The sequence below is a fragment of the Oenanthe melanoleuca genome, chromosome 7, assembly GCF_029582105.1.
Source record: "Oenanthe melanoleuca isolate GR-GAL-2019-014 chromosome 7, OMel1.0, whole genome shotgun sequence".
NCBI classification, from domain to species: Eukaryota; Metazoa; Chordata; class Aves; order Passeriformes; family Muscicapidae; genus Oenanthe; species Oenanthe melanoleuca.
Window position 1 is genome coordinate 5,635,448 of NC_079341.1, and position 24,079 is coordinate 5,659,526.

The window sequence follows — 24,079 nt, forward strand, 5'->3', positions numbered from 1 at the left end:
CCCTACTGCCCACCCTGATAATGACACGAGTGGTATGGAAAAATCCCTGGGTCCTAGTCAAAACTTGGATATGGCTCTGCAATACCAGCTCCAAGCACTTTGGAGCCCCCAAAGGATCACTGTCATGAAGGGCTCTGTGTCTGTAGATCTTTCTGGGGTGGCACCGATGTAGGTGCATGTGGATTTCCCACCACTTTTAGGTGGTTACAGCCAGAGCTGGTCACTGGAAATTTGGGCACCAGCAGTGGAGTTGTCCAGCACTTTTTCCTTGCTCAGTCTGCTTGCTGGGTCCCATTCTTTCCCTTCAAACCTCTGGGAACCAACAGAGCTGAAGTCTCATTATCTGGGGAGCGAAGGGGTGATTGATCTGGTAGAGATGTTGAGCAGGGTGACCTCCCCACCTTTTTTACTGACCCCCCTGAGTAGCTCCTGTAGCCAGGCTGGTGTCCCTTGATCTGCGTGCACAGCATCACTGTGTAACACATTCCCACCCTTCCTTCACCTCGGATCCCACTCTGTGGCTGTGTGTGTGCAGCTCTGAGCCCGCTGTTTGGAATTGTTGGTCCCCCAGGAATTCAGCAGCAGTTAAACATGTGAGTGTTTAGAGCTCCAGTTCACAGCCTGTTGCTGCAGGCTTCTCCTGCCCCCGCCATCCCAGCAGTTGAGCAAAGGACTTAAAATCTGCCAGGAAACAGGCGTCTGAGACACAGAGTCGCCTTCGCAGTTGGCATGTTTTCAGGATGATAAAAGCTTTCACGCCTTTTTTTTTTTTTTTCTTTTCTTTTTTAGATAGCAGGGTGGGAAAAAAATAGCTTCCAAGCTGTAAGGAGTAGTTGTGCCAGAGGGGTGGGTGGGGGCCCAACCCTGCAGCTCCAGATTTGGCAAGAAGTGAGTAAGCAGTGAATGCACCTCAAGTCGGCTCTGGAGAAATTTGGGGCTGCGTTTTCGAGCTGTTCTCTTTCCTGTTGGGGATTTCTCCTCTGAAGGCTGCTCATAGAGCTGTGGGAGCCAGGGGATCCTGTCCATCTGGTGGTACCAGTGGATATTTTCAGCTACACACAAAGCAGTGGGTGGAAGGGGATTCTCCCTTCCCATCAGCTCATGGGTAGTGTTGTTGGTGTGCAGGGATATTTTTTAATATCCTTGCTCTTACTCCTCCCACGTTTCTCCGTGGTACCTGCGATGGCCCATTGGTTGGTTCCTGTTGGAGCAGGGCTTGCATCAGGGCAGCAGCACAGCTCAGAAAGTGAGCTGTGAGTCACACAGACAGTCCCAGCCTTTCCTCTAAGCCTAGGAAATCCCTTGGGCTGTGAGCACGTAGCCTGCCTCCTTCCTCCTTCCGCTTGCTGGCTTCTCTGCCCTGGAAAGTTTTCCTTACAGACCTCATACAAGTCCCCTTTGCCTATGGAAAATGTGGCTTTTGCTGGCTAGAGAGCATTTTTGCTTACACTCTGAAGCCATGAGCTGCCTTATGTGCCCATGGCTTTCTTTGATCCCCTGGAGCTTAGCATGTGGGATGGTTTTTGCCAGCCCTGGCACTGAGGCACATGCTGGTGCTGGGGGTATTGGGTGGAGCTGGCTGCCCCCCAGGCTGCTACACAAACCTTGTGGCTGCTGGGGTCCAGGTGGCTTGTCCCAAGTGCTGGCTGGGAGCTGGGGGCTGGGGGGCTGCCATGGGCTCCTTGAGACTGCCAGGTTCATCTCAAGCTGAGATGCAGACTAGGGTCAGGTCATGGTCTGGCGCAACTCCAGCCCTCAGCTATACTTATGGTGTATTCAGGGTGCCAGTGGCAGCTGGTGAGGAGCAGTGGGAATACTGGGAGCACTGGGTCTCTGCTGCAGTGTGGTTGCTGTCCTGTGCTCCCTGACTAGGGCACAGCAGGACTGACTGCCTTCCCATGCATTCTTCACAGCCACTGGTCAGTCTGAGCTTTGAGCCTCTGGGGGTCATTTGGGGGTGTATCTGTAAATTTGCTGTCTGGGGGTGTGGAGTTGTCTCCCCTTCTATACACCCCAGCCCACAGGAGAGTCTGCTTGGGTCACCTGGCCAGGGACATGGCTGCAGGTGCCAACAAACCCCTCCAGCTATGGTGAAAATCCTCAGCAGTCCCCCCATGGGCAGTGTGGCTGACCCAGCACTCAGGGAGCTCCAGACAGTCAAAACTCCAGTGTCTCCTGCTCCTTCTGGCCCAGAAGGTGGCTGACAGAGCAGAGACTTGGCACTTCTGACCTTCTGCCACTCTTGCATGCTCCAGCATGTGCAGTGAGCACTTTTCTCATATGGGGTTATTTCCTTCCCCAGATGCCCTCTTCCCTGCCTGATCCTTACATTTCCCACACTTGTATCTGTTTCTTTTGCCCTTTATTTACTTCTGAGACCAACCCAGGTGGGTTCTTGAAGGAGCAGCCTCAGGGAACCCAAGGAAATACAACTGCATGCAAATTTGAGCTGTGTGATGGTTTTGGAAGCAGATGAGTTTGGCAGCAGCAGCTCCTTTCATTGCACAAGAGAGGGGCAGAGGTGAATCACCTGATCCAGCCTTTGCCTCAGAGCACAGCCCCACTTGTCCCTGCCCACAAGCACAGGTTTCACCATGGCCTTTTTGCCTTTGTAGGTATCCCTTGCCTATCCTGCAGGGATGTGCTGTCTCAGGGCTGTGTCCTGGCCTTTCCAGAGCACTCAGGTAGGATGCATCAGACCTTCCCCTGAGAGCTGCAGTGTTCCTGCTCTCTGCTTCCTGACCTTTCACCAGTTACTAATCCCAGGAGGGCTCTACCTCTTATCCCGTGGCAGCTCAGTTTCCCTAAGAGCTTTTGGGTATTCTTTAAGTGCTTAAGAGCATTGCCACATACCATTTTGAAATCCCCATAAAGTCCAGTTAATTGGATCACCCTTATCTCCACACTCACCATTTCCTTGCAAGGGAAAGCCATGCCCTGCATGCTGACTCTTCCCAATAAGATAATTATCTGGGATCTGCTGATTGTGCTCTGAACCACAGTTGCTTTATGTGAGGCGTCAAACCTGGCTTTGTGTTTTTAGTTTGATGAGCAATTTAATGCTATTCAGACTTTTTTTTTTTTTCTGGGAGAGGCAGCTGGTGTGTGGCTCTGTGGTTTCTCTCTGTCTGGTCCTGATGCCTCATTGGGTGCTCTGGCAACCCAAACTGGGATTGGCATCAATAGTGGTGTTGCTGACAGGGGAACAAGGATTTCTGTGATGGCTTTTTTTCCCTTAACTGCTTCAATTTTCCTTATAAAAATAAGTTAAATATGTGCAAACAAAACACAGTGCCTTGCCAGCAGCATTTTTGAGATTTAGACCTTTACATCTGGATTCTCTGAGATTTTGCTTGATTACAAGTAGGATGCATAAAATACTATCTAAGGGTTTCTCTCTGCTTTAATGAGTGGTGTTTTGTGCCAGATGGGGTGTGTTGGTGACCTTGTATGAACTCATGTGATTTGAGCATGAACCATACAGGTCTGCCTGTATCTGCTCCTTGTGGCTCATCATCCCCAAACATCTGGGGAGCCACAGCTGGTGCTACCCTAGGACAATGAGAAGTGGGGTCTGGATCCATGCTCAGTGCTCCTAAATTGAGAATTTCTGTGCAGATTCTCTTTGAGACTGAGAAAGCCATGACCAGGGGGTTTGCTGCTGATCTGTCTGCTCAAGGAGTGTGTAAGATGCAGTTTGCTGTGGAGGATGTTGACTGGTGTGTGACACTTTGTTTGCCTGATGCTCCCTGGACGTGGTTTCAGCAGCACAAGTAGGAGAGGAAGTTTAGACAAAGAAATGTCCCAAACAGGAAGGTGCTAGAAAGGGAACAAATGTCAGACCCCGAGCAGGTAAAAGCAGATGATGCCAGGATATCCTCCCAAGTGAAGAAGATGAAGGAAGAGATAATCACCCTGGTGCAAGCACCCCTTTGTTCCAGCTCAGCCAGCCCGGGGGAGGGGGGATCACGAAAGGGGAGACACAAGAAGAGTTTCCCTCCCCCATTCCCTGGGGATGTTGCTGCTCCTGGTTCCCGCTCTCTGCAGGCTCAGGGAGGAATGGGCTGCTCAGAGCCCTGCCTGGGGCAGGGCCATGGGAGCATCAGTGCCCAGTGCTGCAAGCCCAGACAGCCTGATGGATTTCTGAGCACATCCACAGCCCTGGTGCCACAGCCCTGGAGCTGTGTCGGTGGCTCCAGGCTGGCAGCAGTGTTGGTGCTCTGAGCAGAGGGGATCTGGCTGTGTTTACAGCTGTTTTGGATACACTGAACCTGAATGCATTTACAGCTGTCCTGGGTACTGTAATCACTGCTCACCAATGTGATGGTTCATCTAAACACCTTCCACTTCACTGGCAAAACAATCCCTGCCTGCCTCATGACCCGCTTTGCTTTGGCAGCAGGAGGTGTTACTATGGGTTGGTTCATGACCTGTTGCTGAGCAGTGCTCAGACTGTCCCCAGGGCAGTTCTGCATTTTGGTGCCTGGTCCTGCCTGCTCACTGTGACCCCAAGGGCATGTTTTGCCTTGGGTGGCACCACACAGCCCCATGCCTGTGGCTGCCCAGCCTGGGGGTGTGAGAGGGTGAGGGGGAGCCAGAGTCCTTCTTCTGCCCTGTACTGCAATGGGGTCCCTGCAGATGGGGTGGAAGGACCAGGACCATTAGTGCTCGTGTGAAATTGCTGTGGATGTCACTCTTCCTCCAACCCCAAGGATGGAGTTCCCTGTGGATGGAGATCCCTGTCTTTAGGACATGTTCCCAGCCCGGTGTGGGGGTCTCTCTGTGTTGGGGCTGCCCTGATGCAGCTTTTCCCATGGATGACATCAGGCAGTGCACTCTGCTTGGATGTCACCCTATCTGTTTGCTCACAGGCAGTCTGGCATCACCACCCTGCCTGTAGACCCAGCTCAGGACACTGTGTAGGCATGAGGACACACCTCAGCATTGCTACACAAGCAGGTCACTGCAGGAGGAGCTGCCAAAGTGCCTTGAAGCATGTGCTGGCCTTAGAAATTCATGTTACAGACCATCTGTGAAGCAGCTGAATCTTTGATTAGGGAGCTATGCTCCCCCAGCAGCCACCACCCCAGTGATGCCACTGTCCTTCCACAGGACTGCCAGCTTGGCACTCTGCAGTGAGTGGGTTAAACATCCTCCCTCCTTCTTTTTGCAGCATGGATTTGGAAACAGGTTCCTCAGGCTTGGCAGCTGCCCCGCTGAGGATCATATGGCGACAGCAGGGAGAAACTCCAAAGCTTGGATCTGCTGCCAGGGCTTTTCAGGGATGCAGCTTCTGTTGGGTTGGTGGCACAGAATGGTGGAGGAGGTGCTGGGTCTGGCAGTACGTGCACCACATCCTCAGGTGAGGTTAAGGACTCTGAAAGTAGGTCTGTATGAGCTGGCACGCTGGATGCAAGGTGTGTCCCCAGTATGGTGGATATGGGATGGAGAATCCATATTGTGGAAATGTACACCAGCAGCACACGTGGGGAGCAAGACCACTTTGCAAATCATGTTTCCCTGAGGTGGAAAATCCCTGTCAGAGTGTGGAAACTGTGAAGCTGAATTTGACTTGTGGTGTTTGAAATGTGCCATACTCACTTCTGTGTGTGGCTGTCTAATATTTCCAATTTCCCAGGACTTTGATGAAAAAACAGTTGTTAAGAAGCATTCATTTACTAAAGTTTTTACAGAAAACAAACCAAGCCAAAAAAAACAAAAAAACCCAACCAATAAAAAAACCCCAAACTCCATACACCAAGGTTGGAATTACTTGGAAAACCTTGATGTTCCATAAGCACCAGCAACTGAGTCACTGTGGCTCAGCTCAGCAAGGCCAGTGTGGGGAGGGAGCCCCTTTCATTCTGCTGTGGCAGGGAACCAGCTAATCCATGCTGGAGTTGGGTCTGCCATTGAGGAGCCTGGGAACAAGCTGTGCCTCCCACCCTGCCCTTGTCTCTGCCACATCTAAGGTTGGAAGGGAGCACAATGGATCACCTGGTCCAGCCTCCCAGCTCAGGCAGGGTCATCCCAGGGCACATGGCACAGCATTGTGTCCAGCAGTGGTTTTTCCAACATCCTGGTGGGACACAATCACTTTGGCTAGTGACGCAGAAGCAGAACTGAGGAAAGTGGTTTTGCTTTGTGGCTTCACTGCTGATCCTAAGGCAGGGGGAAAATGCAGTAGTTAGTGTTGCATTTCCTGAGTGTAAAATAGGATAAGAAAGCGCAGACAGGCATTCCTAGAAGCGAAGGCATCAGCAGCCAAAAGCTGCCTGCCTGTTGGTGCTGCTGCTGCTGAGCAGGGCAGAGGCGAAGGGCTGTGCCTGAGAGAAGGAAATATAAAAATAGCTTGTTTCCAGCACTGGCTTTTGTGCTGGTCCTCTTTGCCTTCCCTGGAAATGCCTGCATGGATCTTTACCCCATCAGGAACTGGGAGAGAAGGAAGAAGCCGCTCAGCGCTGCACCTGGAGCCCGTACTGGGCACTGAAGGAACATGGTAATGTTGGTGTCACCACCTAAACACTGGAGAAACAGGTGAGAAAGCACTCAGAGCTCTCAGCACAAGGTTTTAGTAATGCCAAGGTGCTTGATGCAGTGTCATCACATATCCAGGACCATAGGAAATGACCTCAAGCTGTACCAGGGGAGGTTTAGATTGGATATCAGGAAAAATTCCTTCACTGAAAAGGTGGTCAGGTGTCCTCAAAGGGACAGAAAGCTGGGAAAGTTAAGATTTCTCTGACCAGTTGATTTCTGTGGTCAGCTGTGGCCAGGAATGAGATAGTGGGACATGATGAAAGTGCTCTGAAGGGCAGAGATGTGGAGTGATATGAGCCTGCAAGCCTGAAAACCCCTGAGCCACAAAAACTGGGAAGAGCAAGGCTGGCGTTGCATTCCTCTGTCCCCTGCAGCATCCCATGGGCTGAGCTTGGTTCACCACCTGCAGGTGTCTGAACTGCAATGAGCTGCAGTGGTTTTAACCTGGCAGTGAGTAGGTTTAGATGGGATATTGGGGTGGAATTGGTGGCTGTGAGGGCGGTGAGGCCCTGGCACAGGCTGCCCAGAGCTGTGATTGCCCCATCCCTGTTAGTGTTCCAGGCCAGTTTGGACAGGCCTTGGTGCAAACAGGGGAAGGTGCCCCTGCCCATGGCAGAGGGTGGAATGGGATGAGCTTTAAGGGCCCTTCCAGCCTAATCCATTCTGGGATTCTGGAGCAAAATGCAAGGCAGAAACCTGTTCCCTAGGTGACCGCATGCCTTCCTTCTAAGCCTGCTGTCACAAATAGCCAAGGTTTAAAGCAGCTATTTAATCCTTTTCGGATCCCCCGTTCATTAGGAGACTGAAGCCCATCACACATAAAGAGCCATACACGTGGTGGAAGTACTGATGAAGTTTACTGACGGCGTTTGGGTGGAGATCTCCCGCTGCTTTCTGGAAAACACTGTCTGGCCTTCCCATGTCTTGGCACGGTGGGACGCGCTCGGACACGGACACCGCGTCCAGGATGGCGCTGGAACGGCAGGGGCTCGGTCCGTGGGGGTGCTGGATGTGGCGGCAGTGCAGGCTGGAGCCGGGACCCCTCCGTGTGGGTGTGTGGTGTGGGTGTGTGGTGTGTGTGTGTGGGGTGCGGTGAGGGTCTGGCCGGTGCCGGTCTGAGGGCGCGGGGGGGAAGGAGCGCGGCCCGTGCACGGCGCGGCCCCGCCCCCGTGCCGGCCCCGCCCCCCCGCCCGGCCAATCAGCGCCGCTGCTCCCCGCGGCCGGCCCCGCCCCTCGCTGCCCGTTGCCATCCCCGCTCGCTCCCAGCCCCGCCAATGGGAGCGCACGGAGCCGCCCGCGGCCCCGCCCCCGCGCGCGCGGGGCTCGCGCCGCTGGCGGGCCCGGCGCGGCCTGCACGTCGGCGGCGGCGGCGCGCGCACGGAGCCGCGGCGGCGGCGGCGCAGCGGGGCCGCCGCGGGGCTCGGCCGGGACCGCGCATGGCCGAGCGGCGGCGGCGGGGCCCGGGCAGCGGCGCGGCCGGAGGTGAGCTCGGGCTGCGGCGGCGGCAGCGCCCCGCGGGACCTGTCCAGGTCCTGACGCGGCGGCAGGTGCCGTTGCCGGTGGCGGCCGGCCCGGCCGCCCCGCACCTGTTGAGGGCGGCGGGGGCCGGGCCGCGGCGGAGGTGCCGGTGCGGGGGCGCAGTGCGGCGCGGAGCGGGGCCCGGCCGTTCCCGGCGGGAGCGGGCGCCCGGGAGGGCTCGCCGGGGCAGGGGCCGCGGCGGCGGCGGCAGGGCTGTTTGATGGGGCCGCGGTACCGCGGGTACCACGGGACGTTTGGCCGCGGCCGCCCGACCCGGGGCAGCTCCCCGGCGGGACCGGCCGCCCCTCACGGCGCCTGCCGCCCCTCACGGCGCCCGCCCGGGGCCGCGGGGAGCGGAGCGCTCGCTGTGCCCGGCACCGCTGCGGCGGGGGGCGGCTCGGCCGCCCTGCCCTTGTCCCGGTCCCCCGGCAGCCGCCGCGCTCCTCCGGCGTCGCCGGGTCCGGCCGCCCCCGGCACCGCCGCCCGCCCTCTGCAGTGGGGAGGCGGCGCGTCCTTGGAGAGCAGCTCGGGCGTGAAACGCGGCCGCACATCCCAGCGCCTTCCCTTCCCGGCTGGATAACCCCGCCAGGGCACTTCGCCATCTGTTGTGGTGGCCCCCGGTGGGTTTCCTCGTTCCTTTGGGGTTTGGTTGGGTTTGTGCTGTGCTGGAGCAAAACTGCGGCCGTGAGAGCTGTTGTTGTGCTTTTAAAAGTCTGGTTTGCTTAAAATAGCAGAAATAAAAGGCTTCCGAAGGGCGGCTGTCTGGTGATCGGCGGGCACCGCTGGCCTGGGCCACTCCTTCTCTCTGCCCATCTTCACCTTGGACCTTTCAGGAGCCGGCGAGGGAGGTGCTGGTGATGGCAGAGAGGGTCTGCAGGGCATTCAGGACTCTGCACTTGGGCTGGTGAAACCAAAGAACTGATGGATGAGCCACCATCAGCCATGCTGGTCCTTGGCCTGGGCTTTTTTCTTCTTTTTTTTCTTTAATTTTTTTTTTTTTTCTTTTAAAAATTTTATCTACTTTTTTGGTTGTATATAGATGAAAAAACAACTTCATGTTTGTTGTTGGTTTTTTTTTTAGCATTAACAATATTAGGGTCCTCATTTCTTACTGTTTTTTTTTATTTTATCCAAGTGGTGAGTTTACTGGAGCTGTTGGGATCTCCCAGGCACCCTGCTTGCTCTGTGAGTTACGCTGTCACTCCTGAGAGTGAAGTTGTAGCGTTGTTCTCTGAGCTGTTTTATGCTAGGGAGTGGCAGCAGGCCAACTTTCCCGGATACACAAGATGTTTAGAATAATTAGTGATGGAATACCCTTTTAAAATAATTGTTTGGGTTTATCTAGCACTCACTTGTAGCGAAATCTACCTCTAAAAATAGGCAGGCCTTGTGTAATGAGCCTCATAGTATAAACAAGTCATATCTTGAATGGCTGTTGTTACTTTTGGGATGTCCGAGATAGACGCCTTTGGGGGTTTTGCCAAATCTTCTCTCTCTTTTTTTTTTCCTTCTGCAGTGAAGTATATTTCTTGGCCCTTACACTGTGTAATTGTGTGCACTGACCAGAGGCAAGGCTCAGTAACCCTTGCTCATCAGGGCTGGCAGAGCTGCACAGAAAAGCTTCCCACTGCTCCTATGAGTGCCCAAGGTTGGGCAGTCCTGGTTTTTCCATGAAATCCATGCTCATGTGGTGATGCTCTGAGGCACTGCCCTCTGGGAATTCTGCACAAAGCCCTGTTTATGTGTGCTCCAAGTCTGCAGTTCTCAGTGAGACAGGGATGAAGCAGCTTGGATGTGATCCTGGTAGAGCTGGTCCTTCCTGGGATGCCTTCCCCCTGTGTCCCAGGGTGCAGCTGTGGGAGTGTTCTTGCTTTCAGGAGAGAGGACTGAAGATGGCACGAGGAATTTTCTCATGTTTTGCTGTGTGGTTTATCAGAGCGTGACGCTTGTGCATTGTGCACATGCTTTTTGGAGTTTGTTTTCAGCAGCCAGCTTGCTGGCTGAGGCTTCTTTGTGTTGTTGATGTTCAAAAGCACTGGCTCCTCAGCTCGAGGGGAAAAAAATAGCCAACTTTTTTAGCAGGAGTGTTTGCTCTATGAGCACTTGTTTTCTGAGAAGGTACCAGAGAGGTCATTGTGCTCAGTGTTTGAAACAGGAGTGTCTCTTAGCTTTGATCACACTGTGCTCACAGACCCCAACACACTTTGATATTGCTCCCAGTTATCCAGATTTATCTGCTCAGTTGGAAGTTTAGTGCCCTTTTGTGGGCTGTATATGTTTGGGGAATGGAAATGCAGTTCCAGCAAGTCTCTGGACACTAAGGTTTTCTGGAGAACTTTTATTATAACTAAATGGGACTTTTTTTTTCTTCTCTTTTAAAAGCAACCCATGTTTTGGTTTAAGTGAGTAAAACCTGAATAGCTGGGCTTACTAGCTCAGACAGTTTGAGACTGGGACCAGTTGAGGCTCTGCTACTCCCTAGCAAAGTCATGCCTGCACTTGGCAAACCTCAGACTGCTGCCTGTAGTTGTTCCCAGTCAGAGATTTTGCATGGAAACGAGGGGTTCCTGCTAAACTGGATGATAAAAGCACTGCTGTGAGACCGACCATGAGTGTAACATGCTCTCTCAGCAGTCAGTTTTGTTGAGGTGTCACCTGGGACTTGAGGAGGTTTTGGGGATGGCAGTGGTGGTTGTGCTTCAAGTGGGGAATGCTTCCCTTGCTGCAAGGGCTGGGTTGTGTGTTGGTGCCAGGGTGGTTTCAGGTGAGGCTGAAATGTTGTCTCCAGGTGCTTGCAGTGAGTGCCTTGTTAGGCTGATACCTCTTGTGTTTGAAACCATGGCAGTGCAGGACCCTGAGGGTCTGTGCTTGGATGCCTGAGAATATCTGGTCTGATGAAGAGAAGCCAGAGCTCTTTCTGTTTCTGCAGCTTCTGAAAACAGTAGGTGCTTGGCACGTTTGAAACTCAGGCCATCCAGCTGGTGCAGCGTGGATTTCAGCTTATATTTAAGAGCTGAAGATTGAAGCTGTTTGTTTGGGCTGTATTTATCCGTGGATGCTGTTATTTATGAATCTTGGTTTTAAAGGAAATACCTTTATAGTAGAAATGCTGCCTGACCAAAAAAAAAAAAAAAAAAAAAAAAGAGAGAAAAAAACAACCTTGCTGAAATGATTATGTAAGCAAGTGAAATGGCATTTTAAAGCAAAAGTTTCTTTCCTGTTTGGAGACAGTGTGGCTGTTTTTTTTTTCCTCTTTCCTGCTGCTTAACATTTTTAAAATCCTTTCAGTGAATGTTTTTTGTATGGTAGGTATGAGAAATAGTTGTTTTTGCAATTTAAGTTCTTAAAGAGGTCATCAGCAGGCTCTGGGAACTAGCAGGAGCCAGATGTGAGTATTTGGGGCTGTAGCTGACCAAAGCAGCAGCACATGTGTGCAGTTAAGTAATAATTAAGGTTTAAAAAACCCCAAAGAAACCCATATAACTGCGATTACTGTGGGAGCTCAGGGATGCTCAGTACAGTCATCCTCTTTAGAATGTCTGGTTGCAAAGGGATTCGGGATCTTTTTCTCTTCTGTGCCTCCGGGTCAGCTGTGGTGTGTGTCTGTTCCCAAGCCAAGGGAATCCATCACCTTCAGAAACGCTGCCGGGGTTACCTTGAGCTTCTGTTCCCAGCAGGAGCACAGGGCTGAGTCAGTGCTGGCTGCCCGGGGCTGTGACTCAGTGCTGTCCCCTCGAATGCACAGCCAGGGTGTGCCTGTACCTCATTCCAGAGCTGTCTTCTGTGAGTATCACCTGCGTAGAGGGGATTGGGAATGCCGGGCTGCTTTCCTTGGTTGTGTGTGTTGGTGGAAGTTGGTAGTTACTGAGCTTTTTTTCTGTGTGATACTGAGCATCTGTGGAAGTGTCAGGGAGTTCTGAGGCAAGAAGCTTCTCGTGTGTACAGTATTACGGTTTTGTCTTTGTGGGTTGTGTTGTTTCTTTACATTTTATTTTAACTTACTTATTTTTTAGAATTTTTTGGTAAGATTTATGTGCTTGAAAAGGAAGGGTGCTTGTTTTTTCCTTTGGAGAAGTATCTTCCCTGATGCTCCAGGGTTGGGTCTCTTTATGGTTCTGTTTCTTGAAGTGAGGACAGCTGTCTGTACTTCTAACTCAGGATTGCTTCATAAAAATGTCTTTATTGGGAACTCTGGCCATCTTCTTGTGCTTCTGAGCTCCGTTTCCCATTGCCTGGCATCACAACACCAGTGCCCTTGAACGAAACTGGTTAACACCTTGAAAATTCCGTCAGATTTGGCAAGAGAGTGGATGTCACAGGTAAGTACTGACAAGTTGTGTGAGAGCAAAAATCTGTGAGGAAGGAAATCTCAGATGAGTGCTCTGCTGAAAGAAAAGCTGTTGCTGGAGTGTAGATGCTATTGGACATCAGCAGAGCTCTGTGGTAGTGAGACAAACAGGAAATCAAATTTCATAAGTAATTCCAGTAAAAGGTAGGTCCTTATTTTCCTAAGTATCCCTTGTTTTCCTTTGTGAAAGTGGAGATGAGCGATCTAAGGAGCACTCTTGCATCATCGTAGATGACAAAGAAAGGAAACAAAAGGTTTGGGTACAGTCCCTCACCCTGCCCCTGGAGGCTGAAGCACCAGGGAGAGGAGCGAAGATTTTGAATTTCCCTATTAAGGCTCTTGGAGTTGTTTGGAATAATGTCCTTTTATAGGTGTAGGAAAGCACTGGGGTCAGAATTTTTCCGTGCAGAGCGCTTTTGGCAGAGATGCAAAAGGAAGGGCTGCTCAGCAGATTGCTGAGGAGTTTTTGGGTTTAGTTAATTTTAAAGAGATTTAAACAGAATGGAGTTCTTTGACTTAGGTAAGATGAAGAGTATCCTGAGTATCCTTATTTGGAGAAAACACATGAGGAATATACCACATTTTGAATTTAAAGTAGAAGTCTTCCTCAGTTTGGGGATGAGTTTGGTGCTTCGTGGCAGAAGGTACTTTGTGATTACTGCCTGGTGCTTTTGTTATTTTAATACTTTTAAGTTGCATAAACAATTTTATGATGGGCCTTGGGTAAAATTACATGTGGCTACTATACCAGTGTCAATTTATCTTTTGTTCCAAACTCAGTTTACCAGTGGGTCCTCCTTTCTGCTATTAATTTGTCATATCAGCTCTGAAGAGATGAGTTTAAAATTTGATCAAAAAGAGAACAAGCACATATGGTAAACACTAGTTTCTTTCATTTGTCACATGTAATGTGAATATGAAGTTTTTACATAGGAATTGTGAGGCAGCCTCAACTAGGAGTACTTTTTTCCCCATTTAGTCTGTGTAGGTTTTGAGATTTGCAGATAGTTGATACTTACCTCTGCCATTCTGAAGGGCTTCTGCTGAAATAAGGTTGATTTTGATTTAGGTTGATTTACTGAGCTCTTCAACTTTATTGGCAAATGAGCCTTTTAAGTTTAAGCTTTCACTGCCTTTTTCCTTGTTTACTTTCGCTCTAATATTTCTGCACGGTCTGCTGGAAAACAATTAGAGGAGAAAAATACCTTTGACTCCTTTGTATAGATGCAGATTTTATAAAACTCTGTTTTCAGAGGCCATTCTGTATGAAAATGCGTTTTAATTTTTCACTTCAAATACTGAACACTTAATAAAATAACTCTAAAACTCTTTAGATGGGCCCCAGGAAGAGCATAGTAGGATCTTTAATTAAAAATTGTGATTAGCTCTATGTTTTCATTAATAAAATTTGCAGGTTAGGTGGAAAATAAGTGTGACCAACTCTAGTGGAAGACTCCAATTAAGGTTAATATAAACACCAAGATTTGGACCATAGATCATGAATTTTATGCAGCAGAAATTACCAGGGACTTGGGGGAATACTGAAGGTAAACTCCTTGGTGTAGGCTTGGTTTGAGGGAAGAGTAAAACCCAATAGATGATGGAAACCTAGTGTAGTCCACAGGATAGGAAGAAAAAAAATGCATTCTGATCAAAACCAGACTAAGATAACACATTTTAATGCTGCTTTTGGCCTTAGAGTTGCCATGTTTTTCACAGCTAAACATAAAGGATCAGTGCTGGTATATTTAAATATCTGAAAAATGAGAGGAATTAATATAAGCTGATGGCTGAATTGTGCTTTGTTTGGGAAAGACTTGTAATAAAGCTGGCTCTGTGAGGGAACCAGGGCTATATCCCTCCTCCACTGCCCCTGTTTTAAAGCTTGCTCTTGACGTGCACAAGTAGCTCACACTGGGAGATCAAAGGAGGAGGAGATAACTTCTCTTTTGTTGGATGCTTACTCACTTTTATAACCCTCATAGCCTTCGGTCAAGTTTACACCTGGAAAGCACGTTGTAGCACGGGTGTTTTCCACAGTATGGAAATTACCAGGGTGTATTAGGTAGGGAGAGATCTCCTTCATGATAGCTTCTGAATCTGGAAGACAAATAGTGTTTTTCTCCCTTAAATTTTGGTAGTTTTGGTAGCTAAAACTTGCCAGCTGATTGAACAGCACCTTTTGGATGCTGACTCCGTGCAGGTTTGCAGCCCCTTGGACCTATTGCCTTTGGAGTCTGCACAAAGTCTGGGAGTTGTTCACAGGTGTGGAGCCACAGGCAACTTCAGAGTCATTATTCTGTGTTAAACCAGAGTCATCTTTTCCAGCTGAACTAGAGCATATTACTGTTTTTTTTTTACCTGTAAGCATGATGCTTGTGTTTTCTCAGCCATGGTTGCTTTGATATCTTCTCTGGGGCTGTGACCCCTTTCTTGGTTAGAAGATCTTTTACAGCCAGCAAAGCCATCCTTCCAGTGCTGAGGGCAAATAGGCTTTCCTGGGATTTAATGTGTATTTTACAGGCCACCTTATAGTGATATTTTTAACAGATGCTTTTTGTCTCCCGCCGCTCCCCAGTGCCAAGTGGTGTTGTGCAGTTTGATGCAGATAATGCGATGCAGATAATGCTGTCATGTGATGCTGTGTTTTGATAACAAAAAGGATCTGGAAATTAATGCTGAACTCAAACCAGTGATCCTGGCAGTTGTGGGTATGGTGTGTATGCCAGTGTTTTGATTGGAGCTGGGAACATGCTTCTGATTCTACAAAAACATGTAGATGTGGCACATAGGGACACAGTTTAGTGATGCACCTGGTTAGACTCAAGACTTTTAGTCTTAGAGGTCTTTTCCAGACTGGATGATTCCATGATTCTGTGACAATCCTGCATGTCTCCACCTCTGTGCTTGGGGTGGGAGGGCTTGCACAGGCTCCCTTTGGAGGAGGGTGAGTGCAGAGAAGGGCTCTAGGGGCATGTCCATTGCCTCTAAGTTTGTGATTGGATTGTGCTTCTGTCGCTAATGAGTGTTCAGAGATTGATTAATAAGAAGCTAAATCGGGACCCTCCACTGAATTAGCAGCTCTCAGGAACATGAGACAGAAAAGCAGAGCTGATGCAAGCGAAAGCAGCAAGGTCTGTTTGGGAATGTGTGCCTGTGCTTTTGGCAAAATACTGCTAAAAGGGTGGAGTCTCCCAGGAAAAGCTGTTGTGAAAGTGGAGAAAATTCTGTTTTCACTCCATAATCTACCATACATGCTTTAACTGGTGGGAGCTCAAGCCCAGTAGCCCCCACTCTATTTCATGAGGACTGTCAGGTCCTTCCATCAAATCAGCAAAATCTGTTTTTTCTTGTGTCTTTGAAACTCTTGCAAAAATCTGTGATGTTAAATACAGCTCTGCTGTTTTCCATGAGGATGATAATGAGCTGGGAAAGCTTCCCAACTAGTGGAAAGGGTGTGTTAGTCTGGAAACCTTTAGGTAGTTTGTCCTTGTTTGATGCTTTTATATCACAGTTGATTTCCCTCAGACCTCTGCTGACAAATGCAGACAATGAGGGATAGTGAGTACTGCTATAGCTCTGTTGGGTTGGTTTTTTTTCTGGTGCAGCCTAGTTTATCTTCTCTTATCCCCTGAAAACTATTCTTAGTAAGTGGTTGTTTTTCTTGAATTAAATGAGTGAATAATCACTATTTCATTCACTGTCCTTACATATGTTTAAATATAGTATTAACCTAATCTTCTTAAATGCTTTTCCTTCTGCTGCTCCTGAGTTCCTAAAGGAATCAGGTTCACTATTCGTATGGTCTATGAATGAACTTGACTGAAAATGAAATACTTCTTTTGATCTTTGGCTTGTGTTTATTGCCAAGATGGCAGTTTATTCATATTTTTGGACAGCAGCATCATTTGTCATGTATGTAACTTCTGTGCTGTCAAGAGAACCTTTTCTGCGTACAGATTCCTCAGATACAGTCTGTTTGTTTGTTTTTTCCGGGATGGAAGGGAAAAGGATTGTTTGGTAGCAACCCTTTGGTTTTCCATTTGAGGAGAGAGGGAGGGAGGGAGCTCTCCGTGGTACCGAGCAGAGCTGGGACTGCCGGGCTGCGGGTGCTGGCTGCTGCCGGCTGGGAGGGAGGGAGGCTCCTCCTGCCCTCCTGTCCTGGCACTTCCCAGTCATAGAAAACACTATAGATTCTAAAATGTTAATATATGTTATATATGTTATATATATATATATATATATATATATATATATATATGTACATATACACAGCTTCAATAAATATGGCTTAAGTAAATATAGCTCATGTTCCTGTAACTCTGTGCTTTTAGTATATTAGTATATATTATAGATATAAGTATATTAGTATATATCATAGATATATACATAAATGGCTTAAATAAATATAGCTCGTGTTCCTGTAACTCTGAACTTTTAGTATATTAATATATATTATAGATATATACATAAATGACTTAAATAAATATAGCTTGTGCTTCTGTAACTCTGTACTTTTCTTTCTCTCATCACTGTGTTTCAGATCATGATGGCTACTGCTTTTTTTTTTTTTTTTCATTTTTTTTTTTTTTTTTTTCCAGCCAAGATAATACCCAGCTCTGCTGGATAGTATTCTTAATCCCACTGCTTATTTTCCATCTCCTTTGGCCTCCTTGTGTGCTTTTCCTCAGATAGCTCTTCATGCAGGCTTCAGTCAGGTTTCATTCAATGGCTCAGCTGAAGGTGGGCCATGATGCTTTGGGGCCAGTTTGCCCAGCCCAGGTATGAACACCCACAGCTTCTCTCAGCAGCTGTGATGCCCTTGCTGGCTTTCAGCAGAAGCCTTTTTCAACTTCAGGGTTTATAGAATAGCCAGTGTTGGAAGAGACCCACAAGGATTATTGAGTCCAACTCCTGGCCCTGCACAGGACAACCCCAAGAAGAGCTGTGGCTTGTTCTCCTTTCAATATGTTCTTGGCTAAGTCCTTTGTTCAGTAGATTTGCTTTCTTTTAAACTTTGCTTTCCAGACTTAAGCGAGGTTCCCTAATAGCTGTGAGAACATTTTCTGAGTAACTGCTCTTGATGGCTTTCAGTGAATATGGAAGGAACTAGAAGCACGATATTTGATTATTGTAATAAAAGCTCTGTTGAGGAATTGACTATTGACTGTTACTCTCTTGCCAGAGTATCACCTGATCTGTAGGACAGCTTAGCTGAAGCAGGCTGCTTTTAAAGCTAAAGGAAAATAGCCAATATTTTGAAGGTCATAGCTTTTAGAGTGCTGTGTAGAAAGTAGGGAAAGGAATTTTTTCTTCTGGTAGCTTTCAATGTAGCAGAACTCCTCAGCATTATTTATGGCATTAGCTTGGCTATTTGTGCATCTCCCTGGGTCACAGACATTCCTTGCTGTCTTCTAGTGCTTTTTTGCCTAGGTTCAGTATGTTGCTGTAGTCCAAACTGGACATAAATTGTAAAAATACTAAATAATACAAAAATTGTATTAATGGGTATTTTTACATCAAGCAGTACTTAAAATGCATACAAACACATTTGTTCCAGCAATTGTCCTGGCAGATTGCTAGTGAATACTACTTTGATGTGTGTGCAGTAGGGTAGTTTTGAATAAATGACTTGTGGATCTATCTTAGGAGGCTGCTGATGTTCCTTTTGGAGAATTTCACCTCCCAGAGCCAAGTCTTGGTTTTTTGTACAGTGCATGTTCACAGTGCATAGGTTATCCTTGAGAGAACAGCCAGCTCCCTATATTTCTGAATCAGTAGCTGCTGCTTTACTTCTCAGAAAATGCATGCTCTATGTGCATATATTAAAAATACATCCATATGTATATTTTATCTTCAGTACTTTGTCCAGAATAAAATCTTCCATCTAAAAATAACTACAGTAAAAGGTCACTAAAGTAGGTTCATAATCCAAATTCCACTTAACATGGAGTTTCTTTGGCATGTGAACTGAGACTCTGCTTCTGTGGATGAGATCTCTTAAGTATTCTTGATGGCATTAAATGGCTCTTTCTGTCTGTGGTTTTGTTGTCCTGAACCTGAAGGAAATGTTATGTCTTGAGTTATTTGCTCCCCTGGGTTGGTTTTCCATCCCTTTACCTGGAGCAGGTGCACCACAGTCTGTATAGTAGCAGTGCTGGTCTCCTTGGTAACCTGCTGGTGTTTTAAAATCTTGGGAGACCTCTGGTGGGGTCATCCTTGGACCTTTTGCCTGTGTTAGTACAGGTGTTGGAGCAGCAGAAGCAGATGAAGGATGTGGTCGTGGCCCAGGTTTGTATGTGAGACAGAGAGATCAGGCATTTTGGGTGGGTTCACTCTTGCCTGGAGTGGAAATACAACTGGGCAGGGAAGGCACAACTCTCTGGTCTCCAGCAGAATCACAGGCAAGTGCCCCATGTTGCAGGTGAAGGCTGGTGTCTCTTGGATTTTTCATCCTTCCTCAGCAGCTCGTGGCTGCTTGCTGGTGGGTGCTGCCTGGCTGCTGCCTGCCTGTGGCACACATGGAAGGCTGGCAGCTCTGCCCTTCTCCTGGGATATGCTTTCTGGAAGGCTGTGGAAGAGTAGATGTGCTTGGGGCTTATCCAGTGTACTTGCTCTGCCAACGTTTGCAGCAAGTATCAATTCTGCCTGAAAAGCATAGACTGTTTCTTGCCTTTCATTCTGTACACTGCTCCCTTCCAGGACTGATAATTGTTTCCCTTTTTCCCTTTCCCCCTGTATTTGTACAGTCAGACTCCCTGTTCTTCTAGACTGACCAGCTCTTTAGGGTACTTCTCACAAGCTCCCTGTGCCATGTATCACCCTGTAATTCTTCTCTGTTTGCCTTCGGCTTTGGCATGATGCTGATTTGCAAGAGGTAGCAGAGTTGGGCAGGGTCATGTGTGCACAGGTTGCACAAAGCAGCTGTGGCTGCCCCATCCCTGGTTGTGTCCAAGGTCAAGTTGGACAGGGCTTAGAGCAGCCTGGGATAGTTGAAGGTGACCCTGCACATGGCAGGATTTGGAATGAGATGAGCTTTAAGGTCCCTTCCAACCCAAACCAGTCTGGGACTCAATGATCTGGAACTTTCATCACTTACTAATTCTTCTTCTCTAAGCAGTTTCAGATGTTTCTTGCTGGGATATTCTTTAGGGCTATTTGTGTAAATAACTTAGTAGATAAAATAGGTGTAAGTTCTTCAAATCCCATTTGTCTTGTTTTCTTTGGCTATCAGGAACAACTTTAATACTCTGCTTTTCAGATAACATAATCTGTTATTTATCAATTTTTATCTAAACTCAGGGTAATGAAAATTCATGTATGAGTTACCTCCCAGCATTTCAGCCCTTGGGGGGAATTCATCAAAGCTGTCTGATGTAGTCTTGAGTCACTGTCATGATACACTCACAAGTTTTGGTCCAGTTGCCCTCTGATGTGGTTTTTGTTCAAGGGAGATCCTATTGCTTCCTACAACTTCCTCACAGTAGGTTGTAGCCAAGTATGGATAGATCTCTTCTCTCAGACAGAGAGGAAATGGCCTCAAGCTGTGCCACAGCATGTTTAGTTTGACTAATAGGAAACATTTCTTCATTGAAAGGGTGGCCAGCTACTTGCACAGGCTGTTTAGGGCAGTGGTGGAGGCACCATCCCTGGAAGTGTTTGTAGATGTGGCACCTGGGAACATGATTCAGTTGTGAACATGTGAACAGCTCTTAAGAGCTGGACTCAATATCTTAGAGGTATTTCCAACTTTGGTGAAGTTATGATGCCATGTGCAAGTGACATAGACCACAGGTCCTGACCTGTGCCTGGTCATGCCAGCATCTTCCCTCTCTCTTGCTCTCATCCTGCCTTATCCAAAATCTTCTGGGTGATTTCCTTGCTTGTCTTGTCAAACTCTGGGATGTATTACAGCTTCTTGAATATGAAGGTGGTAAGTCCTGTTTCTGCACATCATGGCTGAAAAATGTCTAATATTCTGTGATGGCAAACACTTTGCCCACACACCCAAGTGGTGATGGCACTCAGATTTTACACCATAAGTATGGTTGGTGGTGGGTTTTGTTTGTTTTTCTTTTTTATTTCTTTTTTTTTTCTTTAACACAGAATAACTTGATGTTTAATAACTCAAGGAACTGCTCTGGAAGGGGCACTTTGAGTCAGTCTATTGTTAAAGAGATCCCTGACAGCCAGTTGCATGCCAGATCCTGGGGAAGGCTTCCAGGATCTCAGAAGACTGGCAGGAAGTCTAGGTGCATCAAAAATCTGCAAAAGTTTGCTTGAAGTTGTTCAAATCTGCTCATATTTTAGTAAGAGAAAAACAGAAAATTGACTGTAAAAGTGAAATGTTACACTTTCAAATTCTTAGTCCAGTAGCTTTTTCTTCCTAAAACATTGCTGGGATGAGACGGATGTCAAAATCCTGGAAGTCTCCACTATGGAAATGCAGACTGTCAGTGAGACTTGAGTCACAAATGTGGGGTGTTTCTAGTTTAGCTTGCTGCTGCTGCCATCTCCCTCTCTTGGACAGCCTCACAGTGGGCTCTGTGGAGAAGAAAACTCAGTTTAAGATGCAGCCAGTGGTTTTTGGCTCCCTGCTGCACTTGGTGTCTTTTCCTTGTCTGATGTGGTGGGGTGAGAGCCACCACGTGCCCAGAGTCCTTGCTGTGGTCTAGTCCCATCCCTGCATTGCTCCTCTGCAGTCTCCAGCTCTGCCCAGAGCACAAAATTAGTATCCATAGAGAAGCAGCAAGAAAACAACTGACCTGGAAACGTGTTTTCCAGCTAACCCAGTCCTTTGTTGGGAAAACAGCGTGATTCAGGTTTCTTTCACAGTCTTTTAAGTTCCCTGTGCATGGAGTTCCTGTAAAGTGCAAGTTAAAGGAATAAAGAGCTCTAAAGCTCTTCCACATTACATGCATAACATATATTTTAAAAATAATATTAAGCCTGGTAAAAAGGCTGTTGGTGGGTGCCCTGGCTTTGGATGCACTCATGCAATCAATGATTTTTTCCCCTCTGGTGTAGTTTGTGCTTTCTGGCATTTTGTGCACAGCAGATGCAGTTTGTGCTGTATCTCCCATGGGGGAGGCTATTGGTGAGCTGCAGGCTGATGGAGGATGGTTGGTGGTGGGAGTCAAAGGATAAGCCCAAAATTCCCTCTCTGCCCTCCTGGTACTCCACCTGGAGTACTGTGTCCAGGTTTGGGGTCCTCAGCACAAGAAAGACATGAGCCTGTTAGAGTGGGTCCAGAGGAGGCCTTGAAGAGGCTCCAAGGGCTGGAGCCTCTCTGTTCTGGAGACAGGCTGGGAGAGCTGGGGGTGTTCACCTGGAGAAGAGAAGCATCCAGGGAGACCTTTGAGACCCTTCCAGTGCCTGAAGGGGCTCCAGGAAAGCTGGAGAGGGGCTTCAGGTGAGGACTTGAGTGAAGAAGAGATGCTGAGAGGTAACCCTTGGCCTCTGTGTTCTGCTTTTGAATCCAGGAATAAATCCCATTGGTTCTTGAAGCTGTAGACATGGTCTGGGAGCTCCCAGTGAAGGGTGTATCACAGCAGGCATGGCTGGATATGCACACTTCATCCCAGCCTTGCTAATTCCCACTCTGTCTCCCAGCTTTGTCAGCAATCTCTTGTTACACCAGGAGGCTGGAGGCAGTGGCACAGCCATCCCAACATGTCTTTAAAAGGTCTGGGAATAAAGTGCCTTGTTCTGGCACTCCTGAAACAATAAACTTTATTTAAGGACTGTGGAGAGTGACTTCCCATGGTAACAGCCAGAGAAGACACTCATACATCCTTTAATGCACAACATGGTCTCCTGGGTTTGCACACAGTTAAACTGAGTGATAGTTATTTGGCATCTTTTATTAAACATTGATTTCTGAGGCATTTTTCTGAAGACTAATGCAAAGTACAAAGTGTTCACATGCATCTAATCTTTGCCCTGTGGTGGGAGTAAGACTGAAAATAATCAAGTCTGTCTTGTTGTGCAGGCTGGAAAATATCACTGCTGTTCAAAGGAAGAAAGATTTGCATTCCTCTAGTAGGTGCTGCACGTATGTAGAACAAGCTTGAAGGAGGTTTTACAGGTATTTTTTTTAATGTGTTAAGCTGAAAACCCTGGTTAATCACTGTAGCATTGAGAAGAGCTTTTAGCAGTTTCATCAGTTGGTGCAGCAGCATCTGCTTCAAAGTGGGGCATCTTCAGTGTCAGAATTGGTCACTGTGGTGGGATGGGTGGGTTGTCTTGTCTCAGCTGCTCCTGTAGCCTAAATTCTTGTCCACAGTTTGTCTGAGGAAAAAATAACTTATTTTTCTTTTTTTAGCTGCTGTCTAAAACCTACTAATACTGTACAGAGAAATTGCAACTGATTTCTTAAATTCTGTTGCCTTTTAAAAGCTGCTGCTTAATCTGGAGGTTACACTGTTGAACTGTTTCAGTTTGACTAATGTTTAAAGCAGTTAAATTGAGTAATGTAAATATTTAAACACTAGCAATAGTGAAATCATCAACAACAAGATTAAAGCCTAAGCTCCCCTGAATACATTTATGGTGATTTTGCTCATGTTAATAATTCCTTTGTCTTCAATTACATTCTCTTCTAAGGTTACCTGCTCTTACATATGGGACAGTCCTGGAAAAAGAGGAGTGGCATTAAAACTTTGGTTTTGTAATAATGTTTCAGTATCAAAATTTTGTGTTGAGGCTTTAGGATGCCAAATGTACCAGAACACGAGTGAATATAATTTTTCAAACATAGGAGATGGCAAAATTAAAAGTTAGAGGTGAAGAGTTTCTTGCTGATACTATGCAAATATGTGAAACAATTTTTGGTGAGAGAATGTTTGAAAACTAATGTGTTTCTTCTGTAACTTTTTTTAATAGTTGTGTGTTCTAGAATAAATGATAATATACTTTTGTCTATTTCTTGCAGTAAAAGCTTGGATATTACTTGATGAAGTAGCATTCTTTTTTTTTTTCCCATGGATTTCTGTTGCTTAATAGCTGCTGAATTTTCATAGCTTTTGAAGTGTCAGTGAACTTTGTTTCAGTGTCTTCTGTATAAAAAGTACCTGTTTGTAAGTTCAAAAGGACTTTGTTTTATATCAAGGGAAGGAGAAGCATTTGACAGCTTGTATCATGTATAAACTGTACTTCTTTTTCCAATTGCAATATGTCCTTTTTTCCCTAAACTTTTTTTTTTTTTGTGGTGCTCAGTTGCTAGTCTTTCTTAATTTACTTTAGAATTGTAGATGAGCAGTTCAAAAGGGCTTTAGGGGACTGTTGGTTGGATTTGGGCTATTTTGTTAATTCAGGCTGATAAAGTGAAGTAAGTACATCATAGATGTCAAATTATTTCTTCATATGTAGATGGAAAATGTTTTCAGAGGAAAACCCAGTTTGTAGTTGTGCTGTTGAACTGCATTTATAGTTTGTGGCAAAGACTCATGACTTGGTGTATGGAAGAACATGTCACAATCACAGAATATCCTGGCTTGGAAGGGACCCACAAGGATCATGGAGTCTGACTCCTGGCCCTGCACAGGACACCTCAAGAGTCCCACCATGTGCTGAGAGTGTTGTCCAAACACTTCTTAAACTCAAACTTTCACTATTGTTTTCTGGGATCAGGAGCAAAGTCTTGGTTGAAGGCATCTCCTTCTCGCATTCCCC

At 47.2% G+C, this 24,079-nt stretch overlaps 1 protein-coding gene across 4 annotated transcripts in view; it reads left to right on the forward strand.

Annotated features, from left to right (window-relative positions):
- The first annotated feature begins 2,621 nt into the window (after positions 1–2,621).
- The window catches only part of ADARB1 (adenosine deaminase RNA specific B1), a 60,621-nt gene continuing 39,163 nt past the window's right edge, over positions 2,622–24,079 (forward strand). The window contains exon 1 of one of the 4 annotated variants that reach the window (XM_056496351.1): positions 2,622–2,684. The gene's annotated coding sequence lies outside the window, so the exon portion shown is untranslated. Of the gene's footprint in view, positions 2,685–7,915; positions 8,023–8,428; positions 8,679–22,436; positions 22,494–24,079 lie in introns of those variants that run through there. The other 3 variants (XM_056496350.1, XM_056496348.1, XM_056496349.1) reach the window with 3 other exon arrangements.